This window comes from Leuciscus leuciscus, assembly GCF_965113295.1.
Source record: "Leuciscus leuciscus genome assembly, chromosome: 6".
NCBI lineage: Eukaryota > Metazoa > Chordata > Actinopteri > Cypriniformes > Leuciscidae > Leuciscus > Leuciscus leuciscus.
Window position 1 is genome coordinate 3,446,470 of NC_138730.1, and position 16,044 is coordinate 3,462,513.

General features: G+C 38.3%; 1 protein-coding gene and 1 long non-coding RNA gene across 14 annotated transcripts in view; both read right to left on the bottom strand.

Moving 5' to 3' along the window:
* Nucleotides 1–16,044, bottom strand: part of LOC309501916 (NACHT, LRR and PYD domains-containing protein 12-like) — a 124,456-nt gene that overhangs the window by 51,097 nt on the left and 57,315 nt on the right. The window lies entirely within an intron of this gene.
* On the bottom strand, nucleotides 12,299–14,008 carry LOC309502088. Its single transcript, XR_014207140.1, has 3 exons — nucleotides 13,114–14,008; nucleotides 12,986–13,032; nucleotides 12,299–12,855 (listed from the first exon to the last, which is right to left on the bottom strand). It is a non-coding gene; the product is annotated as an uncharacterized lncRNA (long non-coding RNA).

Sequence of the window (16,044 nt, forward strand, 5' to 3'; positions counted from 1 at the left end):
TTTAAGCGATTCCGATTCCGATTCTGCTTATCGAATCCGGTTCTTATCGATTCTTGAGGGAGAAAAAAGGGCAAATAATTGAAGAATAAATATTTCTACCTTTTATTCTTGCCAATTTTAAGCAATAACCAATAAAATGGCTAAAGTGAAAGGAGTCTCTTCATATAAAGGTGTTGATTACATTATTACTCCAGCAGTAGGTGGCAAAAATCGACTGTTTTTTATTTATTTAATTATTTATTGAAGAAGACTCGAGAGATTCGTTCAAAAACTGTGAATCATTCATTCATTAAACAAGTATTTATGAGACACTGAATTAATTAGTGTTTGAATTAATTATTCAAACTAGTTTTTTTTTTTAAATAGACTATTATACTAAACATGTTATTCTGAGTAGTTGTCTGATGTATGTAATCGTGATCTCCATTTTAAACAAAACAAAAATTATTTTAAGCCACATAGATTCCTGAATTAGAGACCGTTCACATATCGCGTCTAAAAATGCATGGAAAAGCACGGCCGCACCGCTTTCTCTTTCTTTCCACAAGCGCTTGCGCTCCCGTGGCATCTGTCGTTGCTATGCAACCAACCATTTACTAGGCTACTAGATATATTTATGGAGATGAGAAATAAAAACCCGCCCTGTTCAGCTATGATCAGCTGTTCAGCCGAGCTTTTGATGTTACAGAAAGGTCGGTTGTTTTTTGTCACTTGACCTGCGCACCGCTTGCGCCATTCTGAAAAGTTGAGATGTTTTCATCTAGCCGATGCATAGGCGCGCCTGCAAAAACGAGCGCCACGTACCGCATGCTCGTCACGCCCACGGCCCATGTCGCTTCTATTATGAACGTGCTTGCCGCGCGCCTACATTTGAAATAACGGATAGTCAGGAATCGATAAGAGGAATCGTAATGCGTGCGTCTTATCGAATACCCGGTTTTTGGAAATTTGTTACTGGTTCTAATATGGAACCGGTTCTCGATACCCAACCCTAACAGTCACCAGATCGGCAAACTCATCATAACCATATCTCTTAGGTGGTTTTCTGATTCTGCCACCTTCTCTAGCAGTTTCATCGACAGTAGCATCGACTGGTGTTCTCTCGTCAGTTTTCACGATAATTTCATTCTCCGAACAAGAAATGTCCACTTCTTGTTTCAAGTCAAAGTCTGACTCGTTGAAGATCACATCCCGACGAATTAGAATCCTCCTTTTTTCTTCATCGAACAAGCGATAGCCCTTGGCATTGTTGGCATATCCCACGAAACGCAGCTTCACAGCCTTCTTGTCCAGTTTTCTTCTTTCTGTGTCTGGGACATGTGCATAAGCTACACAACCAAACACTTTCATGTGACTCACATTTGGCTGTTTGTCGCACCATCTCTGGTAGGGCGTCACTTGTTTCAGTACAGATGTGGGGAGTCTGTTCTGTATGTAAGCTGCAGTTGCTACAGCCTCTGCCCAGTATGACTTTGGTAATTTAGCTTGAGAGAGCATGGTTCTCGCTGCTTCAATTAATGTCCTATTTTTTCTTTCTGCAACACCATTTTGCTGAGGTGTGTGAGGTACAGTTGTCTCATGGTGGATACCTTGAGCCTTCAAGTATTCTTGAAATTCTTTGGATGTGTATTCCCCACCATTATCCGTTCTTAGTCTTGCTATTTTCTGTCCGCACTCATTGGATAATGTTTTCTCAAATTCCTTGAATTTGCAAAGAACTTCACTCTTTTGCTTCATAAAGTATACCTTGCAACATCTAGAATAGTCATCAATAAAAGTCACAAAGTACTTTGATCCACCTACCGATTCAGTCTGCATGGGACCACAGACGTCACTATGAACCAACTGTAGTTTACGTTTGGAACGGATCTCTCCCACTGGCTTATGTGGCTTCCTAGACAGCTTGCCTTCCACACATGCTTTACAGAAGGGAACTTCTTTCTCTGCAGGAAAGTCCACTCCATTCACCAGTTTTTTAAGTTCCTTCAACTTAGTGGTGTGACCCAGTTGCTGGTGCCACAAACTGGCTGCTATTAATGCACTTGACGCACAGTGACAGACGGGCGAACTTCCCTCGACATCCAGCTGATACAATCCATCAGATCTTTGTGTTCCCATTCCTCTGAGATTTCCATTTTTATCACGGATGTAACAGCGAGACTTCTTGAACTGCACCGTATTTCCTTTTTTTACAGCAGCTCCCACTGAGAAGAGATTCCCGGATAACTTGGGAACATACAGCACATCAAACATTGTGACATTTTTTACATCACTGTTTTTTAATGTCATTCTTAGTTTAACGTTACCAAGTCCTAGAGCATCAACCACTCTGCCATCACCGAGTTTCACAGACTGTGTTTTTGGAAATTGCTGGTAGTCTTGGAGAATTTCTTCATGACACGTCATGTGCTTTGAGGCTCCAGAGTCGATTAACCACTCGACCTTTTGTGTCATCTTATTAGGGGTGTAACGGTTCACAAAATTCACGGTTCGGTTCGATACGATACACTTGTGTCACGGTTCGGTACGGTTCGGTTCGGTACGTTTTCCATAGGCTACAGCAAAAATAAATAAATGCCAGAGAAATTTCCTTGAATTCATTTATTTTTTATTTTTTTTTATTTAATGAAACTAACTTCATAAAGTATGATTTTTTTTATTAATTTTTTTTGTTGCTTTTTTTACTGAGCAATAATGGAGCTTAATAATAATACTTGACTCTTCTTATGAGCATATAAAACAAAACAGCTCCTTGGACAAAATGAAATGTAATATTGTAGTACTAGGCTAGTTATAAACAAAGGTTTATTTTAGTTCAGATTAACATTTGAGGGCAGCAATTGTATTCATAATGTCAAAATAAAACAGTAATGTTACTTGAAAGCATTATAGCCCACTATTCCTGAAAAACTTCCATACTTGCAGTTAGTGTTACTAAACCATTCCACGGTGAATGTTGCTGATCTGTAGACACCGGCCAGTTCATTCATGGCACGATGTTTCTTCCTGGTTTCCACGTCAACGCTGTTTGATCCGTTAATAACAGAGAAATGTGAATGTTTCTCACTAGATCTCGCAGCGATGTTATTACTTCAGTGGCGAATTCAAAAAGCATTTGAAATTCAAATGCTTTCTTTACTGGTCTGGATCTCTTAGCGCTGTGTGGTGTTGCTTGATCAGACTCGCGCATAGCGCTCGCGAGTCCCGCTTCACAGGTCAAAACTGATAAACGGTCCACACAAACACAATAAGAGTAGCTCAGTTTTGTTCCTTACATTGCATTTGCCAGTTGATGTTTAGGTCGCGCCAGCCTCTATGAGCGCGCTTGCCACCCGCGACGCGCCTTCATTTGAAATAACGAAATTTTGGTCAGCAGAAAAAATGGTCCAACGTAATGCGTACCGAAAACCGAACCGAAAGCCTCGTACCGAACGGTTCGATACGAATACGCGTATCGTTACACCCCTACATCTTATCCTTATCCATCTTATCCTCTCTGGCGACAAAGGCACTTTCAGACGAGTCTTCATCATGTTCACATGTTAAATTTTTGGCTTTGTGTGTTTTAGTCTGTTTTTTCTTATTTGGACAGTCACGCTTGATATGTCCTTCTTTCCCACACTTGTAACATCTCCACGATCTGTCTGCTCTCACTGCCTTGGTGTTAGCCTGCATATCACTCCGAACTTGTGTTGACATCGCTGACGCGCCGCCGGACGCAGCACCACTGGACATAGCACCACCATAGTTACCATCAGCAGACACTCGCTTTTGTTCTTCATTTAATCAATGCTTGCTGAACAAACCGCAGCATTAAACTGTCCAACTTAGTTTCCAGTGCAGTGACAATTGTAACATAGCTTGGTGGCAAGCTACCCAGTAGTGTTACTATCTGGTCCTCCTCTTCAATCACCGCACCTATTGCCCCTAGCTGGTCAGTTAACTCCTTCATTCGTTTCAAATGTTCAGTTATGTTTTCTCCTTCCTTCATTTCACATCTGAAGTATTTTTTCTTCAGAAACAGTTTGTTTGCAAGAGTGTCTCTCTCAAAATGTCCTTTTAGCGTGTCCCACGCTTCCTTAGGGGTCTTACAGCTTGTTATCAGGTACAACTGGGGCGTCCTCACATTCAGCACCAACACAGAAAACGCTTTTTCTTTCCGTTTTTCAAATTCTGCTCTTGCCTGTGCATTTGCTTCTTCTGCCACGTTGTCAGTCTCCATCATCATGCCCCATAGTCCTTTAGCTTTCATCAAATGTTCCATTTGAAATTTCCAAGTTGCCCAGTTCTCTGGCCCACTCAGCTTTTCAATAAACAGTTTATCCTCCATTGTGAGTTCCACAACACTGTCTATTTCACACACAGAAAAAAAACTGTGTAAAAGTACCTCTTCTTTGCTTTAGCTAAGATCTGGGTCCATAACCTATTGAAGATTCACGTGCTTTTTATTATATCCAACAAAGCAGGAAAAACAATGAAGAAGAATGAATAACAACTGTAGTTACACACTAGATGGCAATACTACAGTGACACCTATTGGCAAATTACTATATAACAACAGGTCCGACTTTAATATTTCATTTTGAATACAGTTGATATGTGTTATTTTCAAGGTATATACCAATAAACATTTTGAGATCATGCACTCCAGACAAATTTCTTTTCAGGTAATGTGACCCCATCCCTAATTTATCAAAAATGATCCTGGATCTTAAAAACACATGATTTATTAACACATCAGACAAACATATTCCACCTCATATTTAACAGACCCCAAAAGCACATAGATAGGCTATGATGAGTAATACTCATCAGTTCACTCAATGCATGTGTAAAGTTCAAAACAACTAGAACATGTTATGTTGACATGAAATTGTATGAAATTTGAATATCAGATATCTTAATGAACTCTACAACATATTACAAATGGAACTACAACACATGCAACAACAAATAGGCTAACAAAAATTCAATAAGAGGAAAATTTAAAATGGTAACCATATTGTAAAACTTTTTTTCTGTCTGTTTTCTCTAAACACTGTAAATGAACTTAAATTGTGTCCATATTTTAAAGCGTTATATTCTGCTTCTACATTTTAATAATAATAATAATTCCTTACATTTATATAGCGCTTTTCTGGGTACTCAAAGCGCTTTACATGGAAGGGGGAATATCCTCAACCACCACCAATGTGCAGCATCCACCTGGATGATGCGACGGCAGCCATATTGCGCCAGAACGCCCACCACACACCAGCTTAATAGTGGAGAGGAGACAGTGATGAAGCCAATCAGTGTATGGGGATGATTAGGAGGCCATGATGGACAGAGGCCAAGGGGCAAATTTGGCCAGGATGCCGGGGTTACACCCCTACTCTTTTTCGAAGGACATCCTGGGATTTTAAAGAGAGTCAGGACCTCGGTTTAACGTCTCATTGGAAGGATGGTGCTCTTTGACAGTATAGTGTCCCGATCACTACACTGGGGCGTTAGGTCCCACATAGACCAAGGGTGAGCACCCCCTGCTGGCCTCACGAACACCTCTTCCAGCAGCAACCTGGTTTTCTCAGGAGGTCTCCCATCCAGGTACTAACCAGGGCCGGGTTTCCCGATAACGATGTATCTTAGCTCTTAAGAGCGCTTTCTACGTGCAAGGTTACGAACGCTCGCAGCAATTCCACGAGCGTTTCCCAAAAATGCATTTAACATGAACGCGCGAGAATGCGCTCTACGTGCTACTTAAGAGTCGCTGTCCATTCGTGAAGTGCTGAAACATAACCTTATATGGAACGTTTAACCTAATAATTGTCATCTGTTGTGGATTAGCAATCAAGACAAGTCTATATAAAGCACCTACAGGCGGAGGCACTAACAAAATAGCTAAAAAAAGAAATAAAAAAAAGATTCCTTTCAAAAAGATGAAATTAATGTCCTTTTAGAGGAGATAGAGTGAAACAAAGATGTAATTTTTAACAGATTAAAAGGATTTCTTTTATTTATTTTTTGTTCATTCATTTAATTTTGATTAAAATTATTAGATTAAATTATTTCTATTTTTTGTTTTGTTTTCTGACCTTTTTTATTATTTAATTTATACATTAATTTAACCAACAACAAAAAAAGAGTAATAAAGTGTACAATAAAGTACAATCAAACCTTATATTATAATCACATTGCATTTGAATAAAGTTAAAGGTGTAATCTGCCGGTTGTCCTGCAGGTGTCCTCATAAATCTGTCTTCTTACGATGAACTTGGTGATGTACGATTACTCCAGAGCACTCGTAGATCTACGAAGATTTTCAAGTGCTACTTAAGCTACGATGCTTTTGGGAAACAGACCGTAATATTAAGATCAGTCGTACGATCGTTTTTACGATCAACTTAGGCTTACGATGCTTTTGGGAAACGCAGCCCAGGCTTGCTAACCTCTTACAATAAAAAAGGTGTAGGCTGATGACGCATAAGCGGAATTATGGAACTTGTCGTCATGCCGAAGGATCTAATAATGTTTATGGATGAGTGAATACATTGATGTTTTTAACATGACTGTGGTATGAAGCAGGTCGCGATTGCTAATGAGAGACAGATATCAGCGCCACATGCGAGTCCCGCAGATATAAAGGAATAAGGACATTTCCTTCTACCGATCTACCCGCAAGTGCTGAATTAATACTCACACACAGGCCCGCCCACAGAAATGACTGGGCCCCTGAAAAGGTCCAGTGAATGGGCCCTCCCCAAATCTGCTATAGGCTACTCATATCATGCGTGTGCTCTCTCTCTCTCTCTCTCTCTCTCTCTCTCTCTCTCTCTCTCTCTCTCTCTATCTCTCTCTCTCTCTCTCCTACATTAACACATACATTTAACTGAGAGAGACTCAGGGGTGGGTATGCAGCAACAATATATATAAACTGCATTGCCATAGCAATACCAGTGTTTCTTACAGGATTTTTGGTAAAGCTGTGGTGAGCGGACCTCTGTACCTCTAGGGGGGTTGGGGGGCATGCCCCCCCCCCCCGTAAGAAAATTTTGTGCTTTTTAATGTTAAATTCATCGATCTGGTGCACTTTGAGAGTTCAAAATTAAAAACTCCAACCCATATTCAGTGTGCAAATTAAAAATTAAAATCTCTTTTAGTTACAGTGTCTGTCTACATTACACTACTACTACATAACAATAGTTATAATATTAATCCCATATATTGTAAAACAAATGCACTGGAAAATAAAGGAAACTTTCATAATTCGTTTTGTACTAATTTCGATACTTGAAAGAGTATATTTATATACTTCACATTAAAGATGTGATTGGGCCAGCCCAGTGACCATCAAGAAAAGAACCAATGGGCCGCTGATCTACGTGTTTCATGGGCCGGTGTGTCAGAAAAAAAACTAACGCTGACTTTTTTTTACCAATGCACTACACCGGCAGTAACCCAGCGCCGCCGATTAAGCAAAATAAAACTAAACGAATGTACAGTTTTATGGGCCGTTAAGACAAAAAAAGAAAAAAAGTATGAGATGCATCGGCCCAAAAAGCACGTCGGCCCACTGGGAATCTCCCGGTAGTCCCAATGGCCAGTAGCCTACATGCCTGGACGTCACACTTTAAATCCTACCTGTTGCCTTTCACCATCCACTTATTTAGCTGCTGTCGCATCAATTGACATGCCATCTCCTTTTCCCTCTTTCTTTTTCTATGTTTAGCCCCCACCAGCTTTTTTGCTTTATCCATCTTTTTCGACGACAGTTCACTACTCGTTCCTGCTGCTCGCTCAGCGAGCCCTAGCGGCTGGGCCCCAGAAAACGTTCCCCTTTATCCCCCCTTATGGACGGCCCTGCTCACACATACCCCTTTTCCACCAGCATGAGCCGGGTGCCAGTTCAGAACCAGAGCTATTGCCAGTCCGGAGTTGGTTCATGTGGAGCAAAAGTGAGTTGTGCATCTGTAGAGGCAGTGGGCGGAGCCTACATGAATATTCATGAGTCTCGGGCATGCGCGGATCTGATCATTTTAGTTCACGCTCCTCGTTTCTCAGCACGAGTCAGCAGGTTTAATGGATTATTTCAAAAAAGGTAAATATAGTTTTAGCGCGAACTTAAACTACAATTGTGTATCGTTTCATAAAGTTCATAATGTTTTTATTAGTTTGCATGTTTTGTGCATTCGTTATTGACTAAATGATTGCTGGCATTCACTTCATGTAGGCCTATATAAAGCACAGCAAACTTCAACTCGTTAATTTCGTTGTGCTTTTCCTTTGTACATTGCAATGCTTTAAAACTGTCTTTTGTTATCATTTGTTAAATGTCACTGCAATAAAATTTTTTACAAACAAAATATATATATATATATATATATATATATATATATATATATATATATATAAATTTACTAAAAGAAATCACAAGGTTTAAGGTTCCACTTTTACCGTAATGTTACACCTGAATGCAACACTTATTTCCAACAGAATAGCAGAGATAATATTCCTAATACATGAACCATTACCATATAATTTATTTATTGCTTAGCTCTTCTGATACCTTACCTTATGAAGCTGTCATCTCTGGCAATAATCTCTGGGAAATAACTCCACAACCATATCAGTGTCCAAATAAACATTTTGCACCCTACACTGATGTTTCTCTTTGTCATGTTCTTTCTTTGACCTTGATGATACACAATGATGATCATTGATAAAAATGCATGATCTATTTTGTTGCACAACAAACACTAGTCATAAAGTTCCATAAACATGTATGTTCTTAATTGGGCTTTAATTAGAGGCACTTATGATTTGAACTCTTGAAAAATGAAACCTTTAAACTTTGTTGGATCGATGTTAAAACATGACATTCTGGTATTTTCATCACTTAAGATTTGCATGACAAAAGTTTGGAATCACTATGATTTAAGAAATGTTATACTTTTGTAGCAGGCAAGCAAGGATGCCTTAAATTGATCACAAATGACAGCAAAGACATTAATAATGTTACAAAAAAATGATAATTTTAAAGAAATGTTGTTCTTTTGTATACATTACTTTACATAAACAATCCTGAAAACATATATGCTCCATAATGATTTCCTCACTTCCTCACTAAAGCCCTAAACGGCTTAGCTCCAGTCTATTTAACGGATCTTCTTTCGCCCTATAATCCATCGCGCTCTTTAAGATCACTAAATTCGAGGCTTTTGGTCATACCTAGGATATCCAGATCCACCAAAGGAGGGAGAGCTTTTTCACATTTAGCTCCAAAACTCTGGAATAGTCTTCCTGATACTGTTCGTTGCTCAGACTCGCTCTCACAGTTTAAAACTAGATTAAAGACGCATCTCTTCAGCCAGGCATTCATATAATATTTTTAATCTTACAGTTAAATCAGGCCTCTAGTTCATAAACGCCAGAGAACTGGCCCCCGACTGAGCCTGGGTTCTCCCAATGTTTTTTTTCTCCATTAGGTCACCTGATGGAGTTTTAGGACACCATTAGGTCACCTGATGGAGTTTTAGGACACCATTAGGTCACTTGATGGAGTTTTAGGACACCATTAGGTCACCTGATGGAGTTTTAGGACACCATTAGGTCACTTGATGGAGTTTTTCGGTTCCTTGCCACTGTTGCCTTTGGCTTGCTCAGTTGGGGATATTTTGGGGATATGTAATTTAATTTTATCAATCAATAAATTCCACTAGAAACAAACCTTGTTGTATTATTTTAATTTAATACTGTGAAGCTGCTTTGATACAATCTGTATTGTGAAAAGCGCTATACAAATATACTTGACTTCATTAAGCAGCACAACCATTTTCAACTGTGATCATAATCAGAAATGTTTCTTGAGCAGCAAATCAGTATTAGAATGATTTCTGAAGGGCCGTGTGACACTGAAATCTAGAGGAATGAGCTCTGCCATCACAATATATATATTTTAAACATTATAATAGAAAACAGTTGATAAAAGTATTTCACAATATTACTGTTTTTCAGATAAATGTAGTCTTGGTACTTTACTTAGAGGTACTTTACCTTAGAACCTTACTAATACCAAACTTTTGAACAGTAGTGTATATATTATTATATATAAATATATATTATCAAAACCAGCACAAGCACACTTTGCAATCAAAACATTAAAAATATATATTGTTACATTATTTTGCCAGTATGTATATTTGTAAATATATATTTTTTTAGAACATCAAATTGGTTGCTTATTCCGTAAAAGAATGTTAAGTGTTTGTTCCCCTCTCATTTACAGTAACCTAGTTGTACCAAATGTAATTTATCCACTTTTGTCCATACAACTTTTGTTTAATCCAAATATAATCATGTATTAAAGCAACACATTCATGCTTGTATGTGGTCTTAAATGATTTGGCTTATTTAAATGAACAAGAATTTAAGAACAATCACACCAGGATATATATATATATATATATACTGTATATATATATATACACACTGTGTATATATGTGTATATATATATATATATATATATATATATATATATATATATATATAAAGTGTTAGCCACAGATACATTTATGAGGGTTTATTTAATTTATTGCAATCAACAAATGATAACCATTAGTAAAAGACACAGTTTTAAAGCTTCGCAAGGTGCAATTTATACGATGAGTTGAAGTTTGCTGTGCTTTAGGCCTACACAAAGTGAATGCCTGCAATCATTCAGTCATTGACGAATGCACAAAACGTGCAAATTAATAAAAACATCATGAACTCTACGAAACGATACACAATTGTAGTTTAAGTTCGCGCTAAAACTATATTCACCTTTTTTGAAATAATCCATTAAACCTGCTGAGAAACGAGGAGCGTGAACTAAAATGATCAGATCCGCGCACATGCCCGAGACTCATGAATATTCATGTAGGCTCTGCCCACTGCCTCTACAGATGCACAACTCACTTTTGCACCACATTTGACATTGATAAATGGTGCAAAAGGGAGAGCACGCGAAACTTGTCACTTGTAAGCAAAAAACAGTGTTTGAGACTCGTAGATTCAAGCAGTTGTAGTTATGTACTTGTGTTTGTGCTAGAAAAATATACAAGACATTTGTGAGAAAATATTCTACAAGTGTGCAACTCTCATTGGATGAATTCACATAGAAGGTGTAACTGTTGTGTTGTGTTTGTGGAAGAGAAAAAAAAGTCTACAAGTTTGCAACTCTTAAACCATTTCTCTCTGTGACTTCAAATTTACTGATACACATGTGTGGCTATTCTCTACAACTACAAATTTCACTGTCACAGGCGTTCAGTTGATTTGCACCAAAAATACCTTCATACCATAAAATGCATATCAGTTGCTCTATATCTGCCAATAATGTCTTAAGCCGAGTTCACACTGTGTGATTTATAAAAGTCCTTTACGATTCCTGCTTGTCAGACTGTACGAACATGATCCTCAAAGTAATCCATAGGGACCCTTAAAATAAATATGCCTTTTGTTTTGAAGTATTTTAAAATATTGAAATTTGTGCTTTTCATTGTGTTTATTTCAGTGATATAACTAAATGTTTTTGTTTCATATATATGAGATAGCGTTGAATGTAAATACTATTGCTGGCCAGTGACTGTTGAGCATGATTAGTTTGCATCATAACATGAGTTACGTGAAGGGGGAGGAGCATCGCACATGGCATGAGAAGACCTTATGTGTGATATAAGGCCCAAAGTGTAGAGAAATGACGCTTGGTTTAATTTGTTTTGCTATTTGAAGTGTTTTTATTTTATTTTTATTTCTGTTATCTTCTTCGTAATCTTTGAGTCAATACATGCGTGATGAAGGATTAACATTCAGAGATATTCGAATTCGTGGTCAATAACTGTGTCGAAGTTATTGGACGTTCGTGGTGGACTTCAGAATTCATCCAGGACTGGAAAGATTGTGTGGTTCGTCGTCGTGGGACGTGGATCAACTGCATTCATCACGTGTCGGGACTGCTCGTGTGAAACTGTGTTCGTATCGTAAGTGACTTCACCATTGCTTCTTCTTTCGTCGGATGGACGTAAGTGAACTCATTTTTGGGACTGTTGAATGTGCGGGAGTACATAGAATTCATCAGCTGTAAATGTGCCCCAACGTTAACCAACGACCATATATTTAACTGTGTCACTGACTCAGAGCCGATCAGCCCTATACGCACACTACGCAAGGTGCGTAGGGCCCCGCAAATTACTCAAGGCCCCGCCTCCCCCTCGTGTCAAAGCGCGTCAATCAATGTTTACAATATCGATGACAAAATGAAGCGGAACTATCCTTCTGGGGCCTGTTTCAGAAAGGAGGTTAAGTGAAAACTCTGAGTATGTTAACCCTGAAATGAGGGAAACTCTGAGTTTTCTGTTTCAGAATGGGAGGTATGTTAAACCTGAGAAAGCAGAGTAAGTCAAGCCTGTTTCTGAAAGAGAGGTAACTTATACTCAGAGTCAGTTACCATGGTAACTTACTCTGTGAACCTAACCTGGTCAGGAGCAGGTTTTCTCCGGTAAACCCAGAGTTTCTATTGGTCTCCTCCCCCTTTTTAAAGAGGAAGTAGTGTTTAAACACCTCATTCATTCTTTCAGTACATTTTTATTAATACAATTAATCTTTTATTAATAAATAAAATATTGCAATTTTTACTGCAGTTTTTTTTTCTTTCTTTTTTTAATAAGATGAAGTCTATATAACTCCTTAACTGGCAACTGAAAATACAGTAGTAGAACAAATAGTTCTGAACAAATTCTACAGAATTAAACTGTGGCATTTACTGGAAATCACTGAACTGTGTTCATCTGTGCAACAGAAGTTGATGGACCGTCCTCCTGCTGTTCTTCCACACTCTGGGGGCGGGAGAGATAAGAATACCTGTTTATACTTAGATTTAAACTGAGATTATTCACATAAAAATGTGAAAAAATCTGAATGTGTAGCTTGTTTGATGTGTAGACAGACAAATAATATTAACATTACCGCTGTAGGCCTCTCTGTGGCAGCAGAAACTCTTTATCCCCATCGTCCTGTGAAGATGAGCATTTGGTTGAGTATAACTTTATAACACTATTTGTCATAATTTCTGGTGTATTGAGTAGGCTACTTACAACTGCCTGGGGTTCTGTTGGGACAGGAGGCTCCAAAAGACAGATATTACCATCAGAATATGTTGGGACCAACAAAAAAAATAGCCTATAAAAAATAACACATGTAAACCTCTTACATTTTATGAAGGCCCTTGGATCTTCGGGAGTGACTGGCTCTGAAGTCCCTCCAGGAATTCCCTCAGCCGTAAATGCTACTGCACTGCTAGACACTGGATGCTATTTAGTTATTTAATATGTCAAATGTAAAGTCAGGTAACCTACACCCATGATATGCTCAAGCCTTACTTGATTGAATTATGTTTTTATAATTAATTTTCAACTGCTGCCATGTTCTTTTAATGCCTAATTGCACCTACATGAAAATTAAAATTAGGTTTACATACTGTTCTTCCAGTTTCACCTCAGATATTATAACAGTTGGGCAAGTTACTTGTATTACTAACTACAAATGACATCTTCAACAATGTAATTAGATTAATGTAATAATGACAATCTTTAGAAAGCATTGGTTTACTTATTGCTAATCACTAAATCCCATGTCAACCTTAAACACTTGAACAATACAAGGAGAGACAAGAAACAGCACTTTTAATGCTTTCAAATAAACAATATACAATTGCATGAATTATTCTTGAATTGACCAAACTGTGTAGAGGGAGAAGGTTACATTAAAAATATACCTTTTAAAAATGTATGTTAAATATACAGAATTGTTCTATAGTCTAATGCAATTACATCAGATTTTACTTTAAATTACAGAAGAATTAAGAGTAATCCCTTTAATTAAATTACAGTATTAATGTTTTAATACTGTAAAATTACAGTAATAATGTTTGTACTGGTGAGAAATATGAAGACCTCTTTTTGTCTGGCGCTGTTGCCATGGATGGTGACTCATAATATCTGCGCTCCATTGATAATGCCTTTTTATAGTTGTGGTGCACGCGCTTAACTCAGAGTAGGTCAACTCAGAGTTGATTGAACTAACTCATTTCAGCTGTTCTGTAACCGAAAACTCAGAGTTTCCCATCTCAGGGTAAGTCAACTCAGAGTTCAAGTTTTAACTCAGAGTTGGTTGAACCTCCTTTCTGAAACAGGCCCCTGGTCACGAAAAGAGAGAGAAAAAAACACCATGAGAGTTAATTGCGGCAACAGTTCAGGTAGACTTGTGTTCTCTCCTCTCAAAGTTTGATGTCAGCAAAGACCAGTAGGCTAAAGTTAAGTTGATGTGAGTTGATTTATTATGCTTAATAAACGACAAAGGACAACGGTGTTTGTTTATAAACTGCAGCTCGGAAAAGATAACCGCGTCACGCGTTCATATGCGCGTGCATGAAATGAAACGTGCACTTTCCAGCAGAAACATCTGTCGGGATTATAGTTTTAAAACAAGACGATGATTATCTAGTCGCTCAGTCAAGGTTTAGTTACAACTCTGCACTAATGCAATAATGAAAGCCATGTATTGACATTGACTATTGATAGGCTCCATTGAATTTAAAATGTTGATTGGCTGGAGATTCTGGTCAATATGGATGCACATCCCTCAGTAAATAATAACCATCAAGTATCAAGAATTACTTTTATCATTTAAAACACAGTGACATGCTATGGTGCCATTTGAGCTTTTATTCATTCACAGGATATGCATTTTTGATATCAATAATTCAATTTGTACTATTTAAAATGTGAATTCTTGATATTAAGAATGAACTTTTTACTAGTAACAATGTCTTCTGATATCAGGAATTACATTTTCACTAGAACTAGTTAAAGGAGGGATTGTAGTGGGAACACTGGGGTGTCAGGTGTGACTGTGTGGCAATGGCTAATGGTTCATGGCTCATGGGTCAGGTATGAGGGCCCCTAAACAGAATTTTGCTTAGGGCCCCAGGGAGGTAAGGATCGGCTCTGCACTGACTCATAACTAATTTGCATACTGAAAGGAAAAAACCTTATGTTGTAATGTAAACCTTATGTTGTTTAATTGTTTTGAAAGAAATATTGTTTCATTTTCCTTATTGCTCTACATGTTTCAGGAGAAAAGTGTTTAGCCTATCTCTAACAGGGTTTTGATTGACTACGTTTACATGCAGCCAATAACCCGTTCAAAACCGGGATATTAGCAATAACCCGGTCGCGCACGGCCATGTAAACACCGGCAAAAACCCGGATATGCTCATATCCCGGTTTTTAAAAACCCGGATATTATCCCTGGGGTACCCCTTTTCTAACCCGAATATTTGGTCATGTAAACGCGTGTCGGCATATCCCCATCAAAAGGAACATTGATTTGTGTTCTGCGCATGTTCTATTCGCAAGGAATCTTGGTATTTTGAGTAGGGACGGCGCATACAGAAACCCGCGTGCAGTATACCGGAAGTAAACAAGAAGTAGAGGTAAACATGGCGAGACGCAGCACAGCACCACACTTTTGGAGCGAGGAGGAAAGCGCAAACAAAGGCGATCGCTATCTGCCCCGAACTATTCATTATCCGCGTGCTGCTGCTGTTGTTGTTGCCTTTGGATACAGGAAGAAAAATCGGAAATGACGCACATTGCGTCTTAACGTTGTCCGTATGTCCAGACGCTAACCGTGCGTCGCCGTTTACATCGGGATATTGCCAATTGATTACAAATTCCATGTATACAGGAGTAACTCTCTCTACTCACGCATGTAAACGGGTTATTCCGAATGTTTCAGAAACCCAAATAGTGACCTTAACCCGACCATAACCCGATATTTGACAGAATGTAAACGTAGTCATTGATGCTGATTGAGGACAGTGTTTTAAAGTAGAAAAAGGAAAAAGGTAAAAAATGCAAGTGTAAAAACAAACATAAGAGAGACAAAGAACAATTCTGAGACTGAACAGGTGATTTGTACATTTTAACAAGAGAATAAGTAATTTACATAGCACTGGGTATAAG